Raw genomic sequence first — 17,959 nt, forward strand, 5'->3', positions numbered from 1 at the left:
CATCAGTGAAGAAAACAAAGAAATTTCCTTTTCCAAAGCTTATATTTTAGGGAGTGGAGAGACAAAGACAATCAACATAAAAGATAACTGATTTACATATTATTTTATAATGATAAGCGCTAAGGAAAAAAGACAGAGTGGAGTGAAGAAGACAGGCAGTCCTGGGTGGAGTGGGGCAGACTGCAGTATTTAACAGGGTGAACACGTGAGGCCCCGTTGAGAAAAGGAGATTCACGTACATGTTATTTTTATTCAATGCCACAAAAATAACAATTACTCACAGCTACTCAACTTCGATGTCTCTAGCTGGTGATATTGTAGCTATTATGGGTTTCGTCATTAAAAAAAAAAAAGACATATACTTAAATTGGTCTTCAAATTTAAGTGCATGGCAAATTATCTGCTACTTATTCAGAAAGTCTGTGATTTCATAGATAGTACTGTTCATTGTGAAGAAAACTAAGGAGTACCCTCTACACTTTATTAAAATAAATAAGAGTTAACCTGAAGATTAAATCAACAAATGTACCCTGAAAAAATAATGTTTGACTTGAATAACAAAATTTCAAAAACAAACTTCATCAAAATTGTAGTTTAAGAAGTGTATTTTCTCTCTTGATAGTTAAGGACATGTGGTTGAAGACATGGACAATCACAATAGTGATACCTTTTCACTCTGAATGTCACTTAACAGCTAAGAATTATGTTCTATGGCCTTCCAAACAATAGTTTGAGAAGGTTAGAGGAGATGTAATGAGTGAAATCAGAGGTGAAGGTGCTTTGCCAAAAGTGGCAGGAGAGGCCCATTTTTTTCTGAATTCAGAGTCCTTGTTCTAACCACACTGCCTTTCCTGCCAGGCACACAGGGAGCATTCCCCAAATATCACCTTTTACCGTGATCATGACTACAAGGCCAAGTACACAAAAATGAAAACCTCTGGGTGTAGTCCCACACAGGGACCCGTCCTGCTCTTCCTTCCTTATAATCCAGTGGGGTGTATGATGGAGTCATTGTCTGTGGGCTGCAGATACAGAGAACACAGCCCTGACAGCAATGCCAGCTTACCCAACGTGAGGATACTGACCAGAAGGAGAGAACATGGAAGAAGGAAGGCCAGAGAGAGATAGAGAGAGTGGTTGCTCTGAAGCTTTCTAGGGAAACCTCCTAAAAAAAAAAGCAGAGCCTAATGGTATCATCCTTCTCAGCTAAGGAAAAACCTCCACCTGCTATTTACCTAAGCTGAAACTTCAAAAGAAGAAATGACCAATCCCTGCCTCGTGGAGAGCAGAGAACGCAGCAAAGCCAGTAGCCAGGAATGGACACACTTCTGGAAAGTTTATTTGCTGACTAAGGGAAGTCAGTGTTGTGTGTAGGGAGGGGGTGTCCGGTGGAAGAAGGGCTGTAAGGCTGACTATAGGCTGGCGGTGTTCACCGCCCACACCCCACCCCTGGCACAGCACTTCCAGGGAGAATAGCCATAAAATGATTTATGCCCCAAGACTCAGTTTCTGTAATTCTAGAAACCTAACTTAAGGGGAAATTTTTTACCAAAATTTGTAAACTAAATTCCCCACAATAGGGGAATGTTAGGTGGACTATAATATAATCACTTAGTGGAGATTATTAAAAAGCAAGTAGTCCCGCCTCTCCATCCCCCCGGGCTTAAAATAAAGTGTCAGCAATCACTCTGGGGTACGTTGACAGTGGTGGTCTCTAGATAATGAGCTTAGACGTTGTTTTCCTTTTTCTATTTTTTATCATAGTTCAGTTTTTCTTAAAACAACATTTATTACTTTTATAATGAAAAATTCACTTTATCTTCTACCTGGTTATAATGACAACCATTTGGGAAAATATTAATGATGGACATAGGTATGTGATAATTAAAACATATTTGAAAAAATCATGCCTTGCCTCACTTCCAAAAATATATATATATATAAAGAAGTTCATCAAGACGAATTACAAGTTTATGTATAACTTCTATTTATTTGCCAAAAGTCTTATAATATTACTTATATAATGAAAAGAAAAATATATCTTCTGAACATGAGCGAAGTTTTTGGCTAAGAACATCCAGCCAAATTCTTTAAACTATTTCTTTCCCATTTGAATCAATTTGTTAATAATTATCTCTAGTTTGTCATTCAATTTCCATACTAGTTTTTCCAGCTCATCAGTGTGGATATTTAGATACCAATAATTTTGGTTGCTAAGCAAAACTTTAGAAATGACCCTCCAAAACTGACTATGATCCTGGTTACCTTTCAGCAAATGAATTTTTGTTTTTAAACAAGGGCTCTATGCAGGTTTACACATCTGACCCATACACACTCACAACATCTTTAGGTGAGGGCTAAAGAAAGAAAAACTTTCTGTTAGTTCACATGGACACCTGGGCAGAGGCAAGAAAGGTGTGGAGTTAGACATTTCAAAGGCAGTTTCATAATCTGTCTGATAGCTAATTCATGCATATAAGATAGCAGTGTAACAGCCTAATTACTCAGAACTCTCAAAATGAGAGTGTGGGGACCAGAGACAAGTAAAGTGAAACGAATAGTCTATTTTTATAAGGGTTGATCAGAAACCACCTTCTGTTCCCATTCTTGAGGAAAATGTTTTCTACAGGGAATTTGATCACAAGTGATTAAAACGATAAATACACAGAATTCACAATGGTGAAAAATGCATTTTTCCTTCTGGATCTTATCTTGACCTCAAGCTTAGGGCTCCTTCCTCTTCTTCTCGATTTCATTGCTTGAGACAAGAAGATGGTATAGTGAAAAGAGTGTGGGCTTTGGAACTAATCTTAGTTCAAATTCTGATTCAGCTGCTCACTACTTTTGGACACGTTAGTTGGCCATTCTGTAACGATAATACTATTACCTGACAGCTTAATGAGAATTAAAAAAAAGAAAAAGCACAAAGTTGGCTTCATTCATAGGTATTCAGTAAGAACTCATGATACTCTGCCCCTCTCAGCTTGGTGTAGATACACATTTCCCTGGGAATCGAAGCATATTAAGTTTTATGAGTCATTTTACCCTTTAATATTTGCTTTGCTCTAAACTTTTCTCAGCTCCTTTCCTGAGAGCATGTTTCAGAAAAGAGAAGGAAAAGGTGAGCATATTTTCAGATGAGACTGGGCTGAATAAAGGACAGCTTCTTGGACCGCTACATGCTGCTGCCTTAGAGTAAGCATCAAAGAAGTTATGTCATGGCCTATTTCAGAGGTAACAGCAAAGACATTCACAAAGAATGTTTCAAATCATTGGTCTCATGTAAACAGACAGAAACTTTTGATAACTCATGCAACCAAGCATCTCCCATATGCCAAACATCGTTCTAGGTGCTGGGGTCAAACAGTGAACAAAGTAAGAAAAAAAATCCCTGCCCTCTGGAGCTTACATTCTTGAAGGAGGAAATAAACGGTAATGGTGATAAGTTAAATATCATCTTCAAATAGAATGAAAATAAAAAATAAAACAGGAAAGAGGGATCAATTATTCCAGGGGTTCAACAGCAGTGCTGTTTTAAACAGTGTGGTCAGGAAGGACTCAAAAAATAAATGGGTGACATTTGAGCATAGACCTGAAGCCAGTGAGGTAGTAAGCCACGAGAGAACAGAACGTGCAAGGGTCCTGCGGTTACAACTGAGGAGGCCTGTGTGACTGGGGGACCAGTGTGACTGGGGCAGAGTGAGCAAAAGGGATGGTGACAGGACACGAGGCAGAGAAGTAACTGGCAATAGACCATGGAAGACTTTGCTGGCCATTACCTAAACTTTGGGTTACACTCCAAGAAATATGAGATGCTATGGGAGGCAATCAGCAGAAGAGACATCCTTTGACTCGTGTTTTAAAAGGAGCACCGTGGCAGGTGTTTTAAGACTAAACAGTAGTGGGGCAAGGGCAGAACCAGTCTGGAGGCTACTACAGTGTTTGTGGGGAGAAACGATAGTTACAAAGATTAGAGAAGACGTCTCCTGGAGGTTGCAGGCGGGTGTCTTATATATGTTACTGATCTTGTCTTGTGACATGGCCAGCAGCAGCCCTGACTAATCAAGAGTCGGGAAATTAAACCCGCTGTGATTAACAGGAAACCAAAAGCATTCAGGAAATATGAGCGGCACAATTAAACTCTAGAGGGGGCTCCCGATTACCCCCACCCTAGCATGGAGGAGAGTTCTTGGGCAGGTTCAAGCTGGCCTTTCAGTAGGATTCACATCTCGAAGACTGCCCTTTGGGATCCTACTCTTGCTCCCTCCGGAAGTGTCTCTGTTGTAATCTCTTGGTCTTTTCTCTCTTCGACCTTCTCCTTCTTTGTTAGAGTTATTTCTTCCCCACCTTTCCCTCCATGCTGTTGGGGTTGCGTCTCTTTCTGGGAAGAGCTGGGGTACAGGCTTAACCCAACCTCTTTTCAAGGCTTCGGAGAAAAAAAGACTTTCTTTACGTTTCTCTTTCTACATCTTTTCTCGTCCCCAGAATAATAAGATCTGTGGCCTGCTCCAGTCCAGGCTACTGAAGAACAATCCCAATGCACGTGCCATCAATGGGCCACAGCACTGCATCCAAATGGTCACAGTGTAAGATTTCACTACATAAGGAAAGTTTAAAAATAAGTTCCGTGTTGCTCTTTCTCAAGTATCCAGCTCTGAACCATTCAGCAGCTACAAACAGTTTTCCATCTGAGGTTCTTCTCAGCAATAAACAGGTCATCAAACCTGTACAAAATGTTTAGTGCAGCCCCGTCTGTATGGACAAACAGTGGAAACCACCTCAGTATCCACCAGCAGCAAATGAATAAAATACAACCACATAATGGAATATATAGAGCAGAAAGTGAATAAGAAAGAACTGTATGGACAAATTCACTACCCTCTACTCAAGATATTCTTGTCTTTACTCTCACTTAAAAAAAGCTGCCAAAGGAGAGTTACAACATGAGTGCAATGTTATGAAGTTTAAAAGCTTGCAAAATGATGCCATGCATCACAAATGGATATCTATATATAACAATTTATAAAATGATACATGAGGATAGCATATGTTAAATTCAGACTAATAGCTCCCCTGAGGTGGGGGGTGGGGGTGATGTATGGGGGAAGGAGTACCCAGGGATATTAATTTTACAATATTTTATTTAAACAGGAAGTGAGTTACACGGATGTTCTCTATCTGTATTTCTGGGTTTTAAAAAAATGAAAACGTCATCTGAGATCTGAGTTGTAAGAGCTTTTTTGCTCCAGTGGGATTTGAATCTCTTCTTATCTTAATTAAAGAAGAAATGTTCCCTGCGAACATTTTACTGCCTTCGACCAAAGGCCACGGAGGAGTAAAAGCAACCCTTGTGATTCAGTCTCGATCCTGTACTTAACACAAGGCTTAGGGGTCACACGAAGGCCTTGAAGTCCAAACTTTAGAGTAATGAACCACTTACCTGCCTGGATGCCCCCTCTGCAACCCAGCCTCTGCCCCAGGAATGCTGAGATTGGCAGATTGAGGATTTTGTGAACTGACCATTTCTTTATTCTCTCACTTCAGGTCATTTGTTTCTTCACTCTGGAATTTACTTCCTCCTGCCTCTCTACTGCTCAACCCCTTCAGGTTTCAGCTTAAACATTACATTTCCAAGCAGCCTCCTCTCAAGTCTGGGTTAAGAACATGCATGGAACCCTAAGTCCTTCTAAGGTCTGTGGGGGCAGAGAATGACTACCTGGCTCACTCCGCCCTCACCAACACCTATACAGGGTTTGACGACAGTAGATATTCAAAAAATATTAACTGAATATGTAAATGAGAGAGTATGAGCTTACTGAATATTTGAGGAGGGAAAGGTGTGGTCATCTGGGCAGAGGTAGAGTACATACAGGAAGTGAACTAGACAAACAGAATGTGCCTTTCCCATTTGTTTCCAAAAGGCCATTTTACTGTGAAAACGGAGGGTGAAATCTGGAGTAATTTTTAGCTCCAAGTGTCTAGGCAGCTTGCTTCATCTACACTCCTGTGTCTCCATCACTTAAATGATGCTGATGGAGTTTGCCTTAGTAACAGCCAATGCGACTTTTCCCCTCATATTCCTGGTAATACATATTTTCCCTACATATCCTCTCCATCCACACTCTACAGCTGTCCCTCTGTGCTAGATATTAATCTATTGTTTTCTACTCCAAACTTACTCATTTATATTGTAAGTGGTGATGCTGTGGGGCTGGGAATCTTTAAACTGCTGCTCTAATTTTCCATCCGGTTTCTCTTTAAGTTCTTCCAGTAAGAGCTAGTAAAGGGCACACTGTTTCCTGCAGTTATGACACTGTGTTACCATGTTTTTCCTTTCATGCCTTTCATCTTTCAAAAACCATAACCATACCTATATAAAATTATCTTCATTAAATAACTAGAGTGGTTTCTCTTCTTATTTGGTCCCTGACTGGTAAATCATAATATGGGGAATAAATTGGAAGAATGCAAAGTGAGCTCAGAAAAAAAGGAGATTGTAATGATATGTCTTCATCAAGGGTGTATAGTGGAGGTTTAAAGAGATGATATGATATTTCCAGTGGCTGGGTGATTCTAACTGTCCCTGTAGATCGTCAAGTCACCCAAGTTATTATGAATAAATTTAACCCTATCTTCGTTTTCATTACTCAGGAGTAGTAAAGAACCGTTATCTCAGCAAAAAAGAAATCTTTCCTTTCACTATTCACCACCCCATTAGAATTCCATGTTGTAACCATGCTTCTTTCTCTTCAGTCTTTGGCCTCCTTCTTTTTTCTACATAACCAGGTACCTATGTATATATCCATCTTCTCTTTAGAGACCTACATGTAGTTCCTGAGGTAGCAGTCTGGGATTTCTGAAAAGCTGTACAGTAACTGGTTTAATCTACTCTGCCTTTTACCACTAAGCTTAATTGTTTACCAACTTCACTAACAATGAACCTAATATCTGACTCAGTTTAATGCCAGCTTTTTCCTCCTGCCCAAGTAGTCTAAAATGTCTCAACACTCATGGTTCCTTCTCTAATTCTCTATACTCTTGCCATGTGGTCATTTGGACTCCCTTATAATTTCCTCTGCCATTTATGCACATACACATAATTATCATAATTATCCCATATCTGATATCATTGGATAAGTACTCGCATTTTTTTTCATATTAGTTAATGAGAAATCAGTCCCTGAGTTCCTCATATATATAAACCTGACAGAAGAATACTGTATACGTTAGACACAGATGTTGTTGAAACCACAATTCCCGTATATCCCACTTTGTTTCACCATATACGCCAAAACTGCGCATAAAGAAGACTTCAAGATGCTTCCAATATCCCCTTCCTCCTGTCTACATACCTTTGAACACACCCATCTCCATGTAGATTGGGCCTTGTGACTTATATGCAATGATTTAAATGTCAAAAAAATGTTGGGCAAAAACCAGGTAGACCTAACTGGTATAACACGTGAAATCTTGAGAATATCCTGTTAACTGAAATAAGTCAGAATAGTTTAGAATGATGTGATTTTACTTAATTGTGGGATATAAGAGTGAAAGCAACAAATGAACCAGACGAACAAACAAAAACTCTTAGACGTAGACAACAGTTTAGTGGTTACCAGAGGGAAGGGGGGAGGGGAGGAGGTCGAAAAGGGTAAAGGGGGTTAAATACATGGTGACAGAAGAAAATTTAATTTGGGGTGGTGAATACACAATGCAATATACATACAACATACTATTGAATTGTACAATGAATTCTATATGATTTTATTAACCAATGTCACTCCAATAAATTTGATATTAAAAAAGATTTTAAAATACTGGGATGTCACTCCATCATTTATGTGTAAATAGACTCAGGCTTTCAACTATTAGCCCTCTTCTACTCTCTCACCAGCTCTCTCTGTTGGAAGAAAGCTGTCATTTCATCAGCTGCCCAATGAGGAAGCTCACGTAGCAAGAAGCTGAGGGATGTCTATAGCTGCACATGAGGGACTCAATCCTGCCAATATCACATGAGTGAGCTTAAAATTGGATCCTCTTCTAGTCAAGACGTGAGATGCCTACAGTCCTACATTTAGAATGCAGACATCTGTGAAATCCCCAGTAGAATTTTAAAAAATCGTTAATTTGATATGTCTAAATAGATGGTTGTCTGATTTAACAACATATATAAAACAACATAGAAAAAAGTTAGAACTTTGGCTTTCATTCAAAATAGCAAAAAAACATATATTTTTAAAACATAAAATGCAAAACCCCAAAACAAGACTATAGGGGGGAAAGAAAAAGTTTTCCTAAAACACAAAAATCTTAAATGAGAACATAGAAATTATAGCATATTCTTGGTGTAGAAAACACAATTATCCCTACATAGAATAATCCAGTGAATTTACAGACATATGAGTTACACGCAGCTTTTTTTATTGAAAAAAATTGTCTGAGTTTCTAAAATTTCTGCAACTTGGACATGGACATGAAGTGTACAGGTGTGAAATCTCCTGAAAAGAGGAAGGGCCCAGAATCTTGAAAGTATGTTCTTTTCCCTCCTTTCCTGGTCGTATTAATAACAGCAAGTCCTCAGAGCTTGGGATAACATGGACCAATTTGGCTAATTGTGAGCTCTGTGCATTGAGCTCTTAAAGCCATGCAGGAATAGACAATTGGATTGTTTCTTCAGCCCCTCAGGTTCCCTTTTTTAGTCCATTGGGACTCACATCTGAGTCCTCTTCTCTAGGAATCACTGCATCAGGAGGCCCACAACTAACTCCGCCTCACTGCCAGACCTGAGGAAGAAGCCTGAACGTTCATTGCTTGCAAAGCAGATAGGGGCAGTGGATTCTCACTCCTTGGCCTAACTCCAGCAGAGATAGAACAGCCCACTGAGGACCATAAAGATAGAGGATGGAGAATGGACTGTCAGGAGCATTGTTTTTTCACTATCATGACAAAGAAGAGACAAACAGATGGGAAGGCACCAATATGAAAAGTTTCAGTTATTTTGTCCTTACAAAGGTAGATTCTGAATGTCTGGAGGGAGACAATTGAGCCTAATTCATTTCTGATCCCTCAGAGCATATACATTGCTTGGCAAACAACAACAGTCTCTGTTAAATGCTACTTAGTTGGCTCTCAGAAGCAGAGCCCAGGATACATGGCTTCCACACAGTGCTTTCCTTCCTGGACTGTCATTCCTTCCAGCGATAGCTCATAGAACTGGATAGAAGATAGAAAAGTACTTGTATGCATCTATGTCACAGATTTTATAAGAAACCTATCATTTTCACATTTCATAGAATCTACAACATTTAAATATAAAGGAAAGGGGGCAAACATTTGGTGACAAAAGGAAATCTAACTCTGGGTGGTGAACATGCAATGCAATATACATACAAGTTTCTGTTGAATGATACACTTGAAACTTATTTAATTTTGTTGATCGATGTCATCCTAATAATTTTTAATAAAAAATTAATAAGTTAATATATTCAATCCCAAAATTAAAAAAATTGTGGAGATTTTCAAAAAAGTAAAAAGAAAAAAAACAGGAAAAGAGAAAGGGACGTAAATTTTACTGTTTTGACTGAGACACATTTTAGGATTTCCACTCATTCTATGGATGAATTACCATGAACGAACAGAACATGATATGCTTCTACCTCTCTGCCATACAATAGAATAAAATGTCATTAAACCTCTATTGGGATTATATTTAATTAACAAGCCCACTATTCCAATATGATTTAAAAACCATGATGGGACATTTATTAAGGACAAATCTCTGTTAGGTGGAACACATGCCCCACAGATGGGTGTTATTTTTCCCATTTGTATGTAAGAGATATGAGCACAGAAAGGTGGAGAGATTTACATGTTCTCCACGTTGAGTGGGTGAGAGCTGTGGACTCAGACAGACATCTCCTGATTTCCATCCTGGGGTCTGTCCCCTTGACCACAGCACAATCATTATTTCTTTCCAAATGTGCTTTAGTCTCAGATGAGCAAATGGAGGTGGAACCACCAATTCCTTTCCTTGGAATTTGTCTAGTTCATCTGTGAATTAGCAGAATGGACCAAGTGGTTTGCAGGGACCTTTCCTGCATAACTATTGTGGATCACAGGGTTTTTTTATGAAAACTAATGAATTTTCTCACCCATTTTGCAAACGCAAGATATGGAAATATCATTCTTTATACAAAATGGGAGTTTTCATGTGGCTCTATCATGAAAATTCTATTGCTAGCCAGACTTCAGGGATCTTTCTAATTTTATTCCTTGGCAATCAGATCATGTAGGTGATTTCGTCTGACTTTTCTATTGGAAAAACATGTGCAGGTAATTAATAGTAAAGTTGCACATGTATCAAGTTTTTATAACTCACACAATTCTCTGTTTATATGTCTAGGAAATTCTCAGCTGTGCAAAATTCAGAAGGGTATAATAATTTTCTTAGCCATGCCATAAAAAAGTTTATCTCTCAGGTAATATTATGCATCATTTAAAGTGTTGAGCAGATATATTTACTTCAAAGAGAGACCTTAAACACAATGGTGTAGTAAAAGAGAACTCAGAAAACAATATGTGTAGCATGAGGGCATTTAGGTAAATTTTCAAAAGAATGGTTTGTGAATATATAAATCAATACTAACATTATAAAAACATTAAAAGTAAGTACATCCACTAAATTCATGACAACATCTGCCTTTGGACAAATCAAGTGCAAGGAAAGAAGACCATAAAGAAAGCAAAAAACCCTCATTTTATCAATAATAAATATGAGTTCCAAAGCAAGTATTATCAAAAATTTATATTTTAATATGGGTAGTGGGTAACAATGGTACTGATAATAATTGACAAAATTAATACCACATTAATTAATTGCCTGGCGATAATTCTCTACCCTGGCTGTAAGTTAGTATGCCCTAAGGACTTATCTGTAGAGATTCTAATTGGTTCTGGGCTATGGCTAGTCCATAATTAAATATGAAAAGACGGCAGGTGATTTAATGATCAACTAGCATTGATAATCACTGTATAAGTCTCTTATATTTATAATTAAATTTTATTTCTAACCACAACTCTATAATATCAGCTTCAATAACATACCCATTTACAGATGAGCAAACTACCTGACTGTTTGTAATATTAGTCTTTGTTCTTTTGCCTTTTATTTTTCTCAAATTAAGTCATGTTTTGATCTGTCAAGAGAAATGAAGACCTGAGTTGCCTTCAGGGAGCTGAATTTAGGAGAAATGTAATCCATAGATAAGGCAGAATTGACTTAAAAAGTTCTTTAGCTGGCAAAAAGAAGGCCAGCTTAATTTTAGAGACCTGACTTTGCCCCTGAATTTCTCAACTGTTCATTAGAGGGTTAATTTTGATGAGAAATCAACCCTTCACAAATGTTTATTCTTTAAGACATATTTAAAGAGTTTTACCAAGCCACTACAAATAAAAACAGTAAAGAGCAAGTTCAACCTCAGATATTTCTCTAAGATTGTGTATTACTGATACAAAATAACCTTTCAAAAGAAAAATAAGTTCAGAGTACTCATGAAAGTTAGTGATTATTTAATCATTGGTGAATCATAAAGGAATACCATCTTTAGGATCAGCGATCATTTATGATTTCATGCATTTAACAAGAACATATTTTTCAAAATGTGAAGTCCACCAAAGCCAAATTTTTGTATATTTGAGTTATATTGAAGGGACTTTGACCATACAACCCACATATTTGAGTGAGCACTTATCTCCATAGAAGATGGCTTTTATAAAACCAAATAAAGATGAAAAACTCTTACAAATAATTGTCATACAAAAATGCTATCTGATTATGAACATTTTACTTTAATTTATAATTTAGTTAATGTGGTTTTAACTCTTCTAGACTATATTCCAAATTAAGAGAATTTCTTATACTGCATTTGGATAAGATGAATTCCTCTTGACTGCTCCTTAGCATCTTTTAATTATGATGATGTTTTTTTCTTAAAGAAAGAAAAATATTTCGTATTCCATATTTTCCTTCAAAAATAGAAGACTGATATTTTACTCTGGATTTGCCTTTTCAGAATGATCTTTCTTTGATAGTCTTTGGCCCACTGTCTCTAAATTTAGTGTTTATAGAAACAGGTGAATAGCCCAGAGATCAATGAGGAAAGAATTCCCAAACAAATTTCACAGCTGAGAAATGTTGCCAAAGGTAATGGGGTTGTATAGTCCTCAAGTGTAAATATTTCATCTGTTAATTGCTTACGTCCAAATATGGACATTTATCTGAGTGTCCCTATACTTGTTTTATTCACACAACACTCTCTTTTATTTTCAATATGTGTCCTAGCTGCATGGAATCATGCAATCTGACAGGTGACTCAGAATTCTTCCTCCTGGAATTCTCAGATGGTCCAGAACGGCAGCCTCTTCTATTTAGGCTCTTCCTATCTATGTACCTTGTGACTGCTCAAGAACCTCTCGTCATCCTCGATGGTATTTCTAACTGCCACCTCCACACCCCTATGTACTTCTTCCTTTCAATTTCAATTAGTCCTTGAGTGACATCAGTTTCAGCACAACTATAGTTTCTAAAACGCTGGTGAATCTGCAGATATATAGCAAATGCATCACCTATGCAGGTTGCCTAACTCAGGTTGCCTTTCTTCCCTTTTGCATGTTTGGACAGCATACTTCTGACCTATGACTAGTTGGTGGCCTTTTGTCAAACCCTACACTTTCTGATCTTAATGAACTCTATTTTTGTGGCTTGTTGGTCCTGCTGTCATTTATCATCAGCCTTTTGAACTCCCAGCTGCACTATTTGATGACATTACAGCTTACCTTCCGTGCAGATGTGGAAAGCCTTCATTTCTTTTGTAACCCTCCTCAACTTCTCAATCTTGCCTGCTATGATACTTCTACCAATAACATGTTATCCTATTTTATTGGTGCCATATTTGGTGGTGTGCCACTCTCAGGGATCTTTTTCTCTTACTATAAAATCATTTCCTCCATTCTGAGAATCCTATCACCATGTGAGAAATAAAAAAACCTTTTCCACCTGTGGTTCTCGCCTGTCAGTTGTTTGCTTATTTTATGGATCAGGCCTTGGGGTGTACCTCATTTCAGCTGCCTCATTTTTCCTTAAGAAGGATTCAGTGGCCTTTGTGATGTACACTATGATTACCCCATGCTGAGTTGTTTGATCTACAGCCAGAGGAACCTAGAGTGCACTGTGGAGGATTATCAAAAGAAATAACCTAATCTCAATACCTGTGCTATCTTTTTTAGTCCATAGAACTGGAAAAGTGGCAAAATCAAACACCCGTAACAAAGAATTTCTGATTCTGCGGTCACATTGTGCATAAGTACCTATATGGCTCTCTCCTTTCTGTTTACACAGATTTTTCTTTTCGTATAGCTGTAATGGAACTGGAGGATTATTTTGGAGTCTGCACTTAAGTCATAGCCCCTCCAGGATTATGAGTAATACATTGTATACCCTTCTCACTTTCTTTATGCATTACACAGGACTCTTGGTTATAAACAATATTGTTTCTATCATTGTAAAAGAATCATAGCTCTCTCTCTCTTTTATTTATTTTTTTCAATGCTTTTCCCATCATTTTTCTAGTTGCGAGGATGCTCTAAACCCTACTTTAAGAACCAACACATTGATATTTTCGTTCCTTCATTATGTTGGTCAGATTCTTGATCAAATAAGATGACTATTGAATTCCCTTTCTAAGACAGAGTATTTTGAAATTGAAATGGAACAGTATTAATACTGAGTTTGAAGAAATAGTTGTCAACTGCAACTTCCCTAGGAAAACTGGGATGTATGACTCCCAAGCAACAAGGATTCCCAATTTTCCTGATAATCTTCTTTTCATTTCGACATCTCCCCAGTCAATTAAATAGCCAGACATAAAAAGATAAATACTGTATTATTCCACTTATATGAGGCACCTAAAGCAGTTGATATCATAGAAACATAAAATAGAAGAGTGGATGCTAAGAGCTGGGAAAAGAGGAAATAGAGAGTTGGTGTTTAATGGGGAAATAAAGTTTCATATTTCAAGATAAGAAAAAGTACTGGAGATGAATGATGATAATGATTGCATAACATTGGGAATAAACTTAATACGCTGAACTGAACATTTAAAAATGGTTAAGGTGATAAATTGTATGCTATGTTATTTTACCACAATGAGAAAGATCTCCTGTTAGGAATGAGGGGCATGTTGCTCCAGACATTGGGTGTACCACTTAGCCCTCAGCATCAGACCCCCACAGATCTGCCTCAGCTGCAGAGTGCCACCTAACCATGGTCACGCCTACTTTTGTGGAAGCCCACATCCGATGATGTTTGGCCCCTTGTCTTCAATTTCAGATAACTCTGAAGGATCATCCCAGACCCAGAGTTCTCGGGTGACTTCAGGAGGCCTTCGATGGGCTTCAGCTTGACTTGACCTTTTCCACTGCTCTTCCTTGCTACAAAGAGTTTGACAAAGCACAGAGTCTGAGGGAATAGTGCCTTCAAGACTCTCTTTACTTCAGACGTCAGCCACAATCTCAGAAGTCCCCAGCATGAGCCTCGCTTCAGACCAGTTAGCCACAGATTCAGGGACTTTCTCACATTCGATAATTTTTTAGAATGACTCAAACTGAGGGAACTCCTTCAGGTTGAATAATTCATCAGAATGAGTCATAGAACTTGGGACAGTTTATACTTATGATCCCAGTTTTATTATAGCAAAAGAATACATTTTAGAAGAACACCTAGGGCAAGATCTGGAAGGTCCCATATGTCTATCTTGCTGTCCTCTCCCTGGGAATCTAGATCTATTGCTGCCTCCTGACCACACTGTGAGACAGCACTCAGAGTATTGCCCACCAGGTAGCTCACCTGAGCTTCAGTGTCCAGAGTTTTTATTGAGGCTTCATTACATAGGTGTGATTATTAAATGATTGCCCATTTGATTGAACTCAGTTTCCAGCCTCTCTCTCCCAAGGTTGGGCTGGTATCACTTTGCCCAAGGCTCCAACGCTTTATTTGTGAGTTTAGTCTTTTTGGCATGGCCAGTCCCCACTTTGAGTCATCTCATTAGCACAAACTATCAGATGTGGTCCATGGGGCTCATCACGAACAACAAATCACTCTTATCGTTAAATTTCAAGAGCTTAAAGGTTACCTTCTAGGAGCTGGGACAAAGGCCATACCTCTCCTTGGGTGAGGCCAAGTTCTTTACTACATATCTGACCTTCCATAGGTATTGAGTCCAGGAGCATTGCCTGGTAAACATCCTGCATGCCAATCACTGTCTCGGAGTTTGCTTCACAAGGAGTAATAAAATTATTTTGAGACAATTTTAAAGACAGTTTCAAGTTAGTTCTTAGAATTATCAGCAATGTTATATAAATTACAAACCCAATGCTGAGCACAGTGATACCAAGATTCAAAGAGAGGAGATGAAGTATAAAATTTGGGGGGCAGTCTGGAGGTCCTCAAAGAAAATCTTGATGAACTTAGAAATCCAGACTGAGAGATGTTTGATAGAAAAGAAGTGCAGAGTTTGACCTAATAAGGTAAGATAAAATCTACATGAGTATTATACTTGAAAATGTTTATTTTAAAACATTAAACCTTAAGGTGTAAAAATATGGCTTAAGAAAGATAATTTATTTGGCCTCTGTCAACCTCTTCAAATTTCTAGAGATCCTATGGTCCAATTATAAGCATCTGATTTTGGTTACGAGTTTGATCAGGGTTCCCTGATTCTTCTGTTCATTAGGTTTTGGAGGCATTGAGTACAGGGACAATCAGTGTTTAACAGTAAGGATATTTCTGTCCTTCTAGAAAGAGAAGTTTCCTGAAGAACTGAGAAGTATTCCAAGGCTTTTCCATTAGGATAAAGAGGTACACACACTGGCTACATAAAAGAGTGGAAAGACCTTTCACTGCATGCTGGCAGACACACTACTTAACCCTCTTCTTGTTTCTACTGTCAAAATTCACTAGCATGTAGCTGCTCATGTTCTCAGAAATAGAAATTTACTCTCTTCCAGGTCACTAGCTCCCACCCACTCACACCCCCAATTAATTTGTCATTGTAGTTTCTGTTTTCCTTTCCCCATATCACAACAATTAAATTATCTGAGCAACACTGCTTTAGTTATATGATTTGCTTTCCCCATTCTTCAAAAATGGTTCATATAAACATTTTACTTTGGCAAGAGTATTCTAAATGGCTTCCAAGTATACACTATGTATTCCTTCACATAGAAGCCAGATAGATTTTTTAAGTGTCATCAAAACTTCCAGTTATTTTGTTTTACTTCTAAACTAAAATCTGAATTATTTGCCAAGGTCTATAAAACCCTTCATTATTTAGTCTCTTCTATTCCTTTCTAGCTCCCTCAGTGGCTTCTGGACTTGTACTGTAGTATCATCTGGGAACTTATAAATGCAAATGTACAGCTCCCACTTCAGAAATGCTAAATCAGAACATCTGCATGTGGAAATCATGTAGCTATAGTTTAAAAGACCTCCAGAATCTATCACCACACACCAAAATTAACTTAAACTGGATTATTGACCTGAATATAAGACCTGAAACAAGAAAATGCATAGGAAAAAACATAGAAACTAAATTCAAGGACCTTGGACTTAAAGAGGATTTTATAATTTTGACCTCAAGGGCAAGGGGAGAAAAAGCTAAAACAGATGAATGGGACTACGTCAAACTAAAAAGCTTCTGCTCATCAAAAGAAATTGTCAACAAGGTAAAGGTACAACCATTTGAATGGGTAAATATATTTGCAAGCAATCAAAAAATGTGCAGAGGACCTGAACAGACACTTCTTCCTAGAGGACATACAAATGGCCAACAAATACTTGAAAAGATGTTCAACATTGCTAGCTATTAGGGAAATACAAATCAAAACCATAATGAGATACCATCTGATACCTGTTAGAATGGCTGTAATCAACAGGACAAGTAATAACAAATGCTGGAGGGGATGGGGAGAAAATGGAACCCTCATACACTGCTGGTGGGACTGCAAATTGGTACAGCCACTATGGAAAACAGTATGGAGGCTCTTCAAAAAACTAAGAATTGATCTATCATATGATCCGGCAATCTCTCTACTGGGTATTTACCCCAAAAACTTGAAAAATCATATCCAAAAAGATATTTGCACACCAATGTTCATAGCAGCATTATTCATAGTGGCCAGGACTTAGAAGCAACCAAAGTGCTTTGTGATCGATGATTGGCTAAAGAAGCTGTGGTACATATATGCAATGGAATATTACTCAGCCATAGGAAGAGATAAAATACTGCCATTTGCAACTACATGGATGGACCTTGAAATAATCATGCTAAGCAAAAAAAACTTGACAGGAAAAGTTGAAAATCACATGATATCACTTATATATGGGATATAAACCTAAAAGCAACAAAAGAATAGGAAAACCAAAAAGAGAATCATGGACATGGACTATATACTAGTGGTTATCAGAGGGTAAGAGGTAGGAGAAGAGGGGAAGGTAGACAAGGTAAAGTGGGTCAAATGGGGGGTTGGGGTTGGGTGAGGTGGGTAAAGGGAATCAAATATGGTAGCTGAAGGAAACTGGACTTTGGGTGGTAAACACAATAGAATATACACTTGTCAAATTATAATGGACACCTGAAAATTATATAATTGTATTAAGCAATGTTATCCTAATAAACTTAATTTAAAAAATATAATAAAATATCAAAAAATTCTTACAATAATCCTATGTGGTAGGTTTAATTATTATCTTAATTTTAAAGATAAGGAAACTGCCCAGGTGCATTGGCATTGTTTTATTTGCATCTTTCCTCTAATCATAGTGTGAACTGCCAAAATAATGAATCTGAATTACCTTCAGGTAGCTGAAGTAAGGGAATTGCAATTCATATATCATAAAGGATTG

The 17,959-nt window shown here is 37.8% G+C and overlaps 1 pseudogene; it reads left to right on the forward strand.

The window, feature by feature from the left end:
- Positions 1-1,002: 1,002 nt before the first annotated feature.
- On the forward strand, positions 1,003-13,190 carry LOC107515064 (annotated as a pseudogene).
- The last annotated feature ends 4,769 nt before the right edge of the window (positions 13,191-17,959 follow it).

The sequence above is a fragment of the Rousettus aegyptiacus genome, unplaced genomic scaffold (genome assembly GCF_014176215.1).
Source record: "Rousettus aegyptiacus isolate mRouAeg1 unplaced genomic scaffold, mRouAeg1.p scaffold_m13_p_16, whole genome shotgun sequence".
Lineage (NCBI taxonomy): Eukaryota > Metazoa > Chordata > Mammalia > Chiroptera > Pteropodidae > Rousettus > Rousettus aegyptiacus.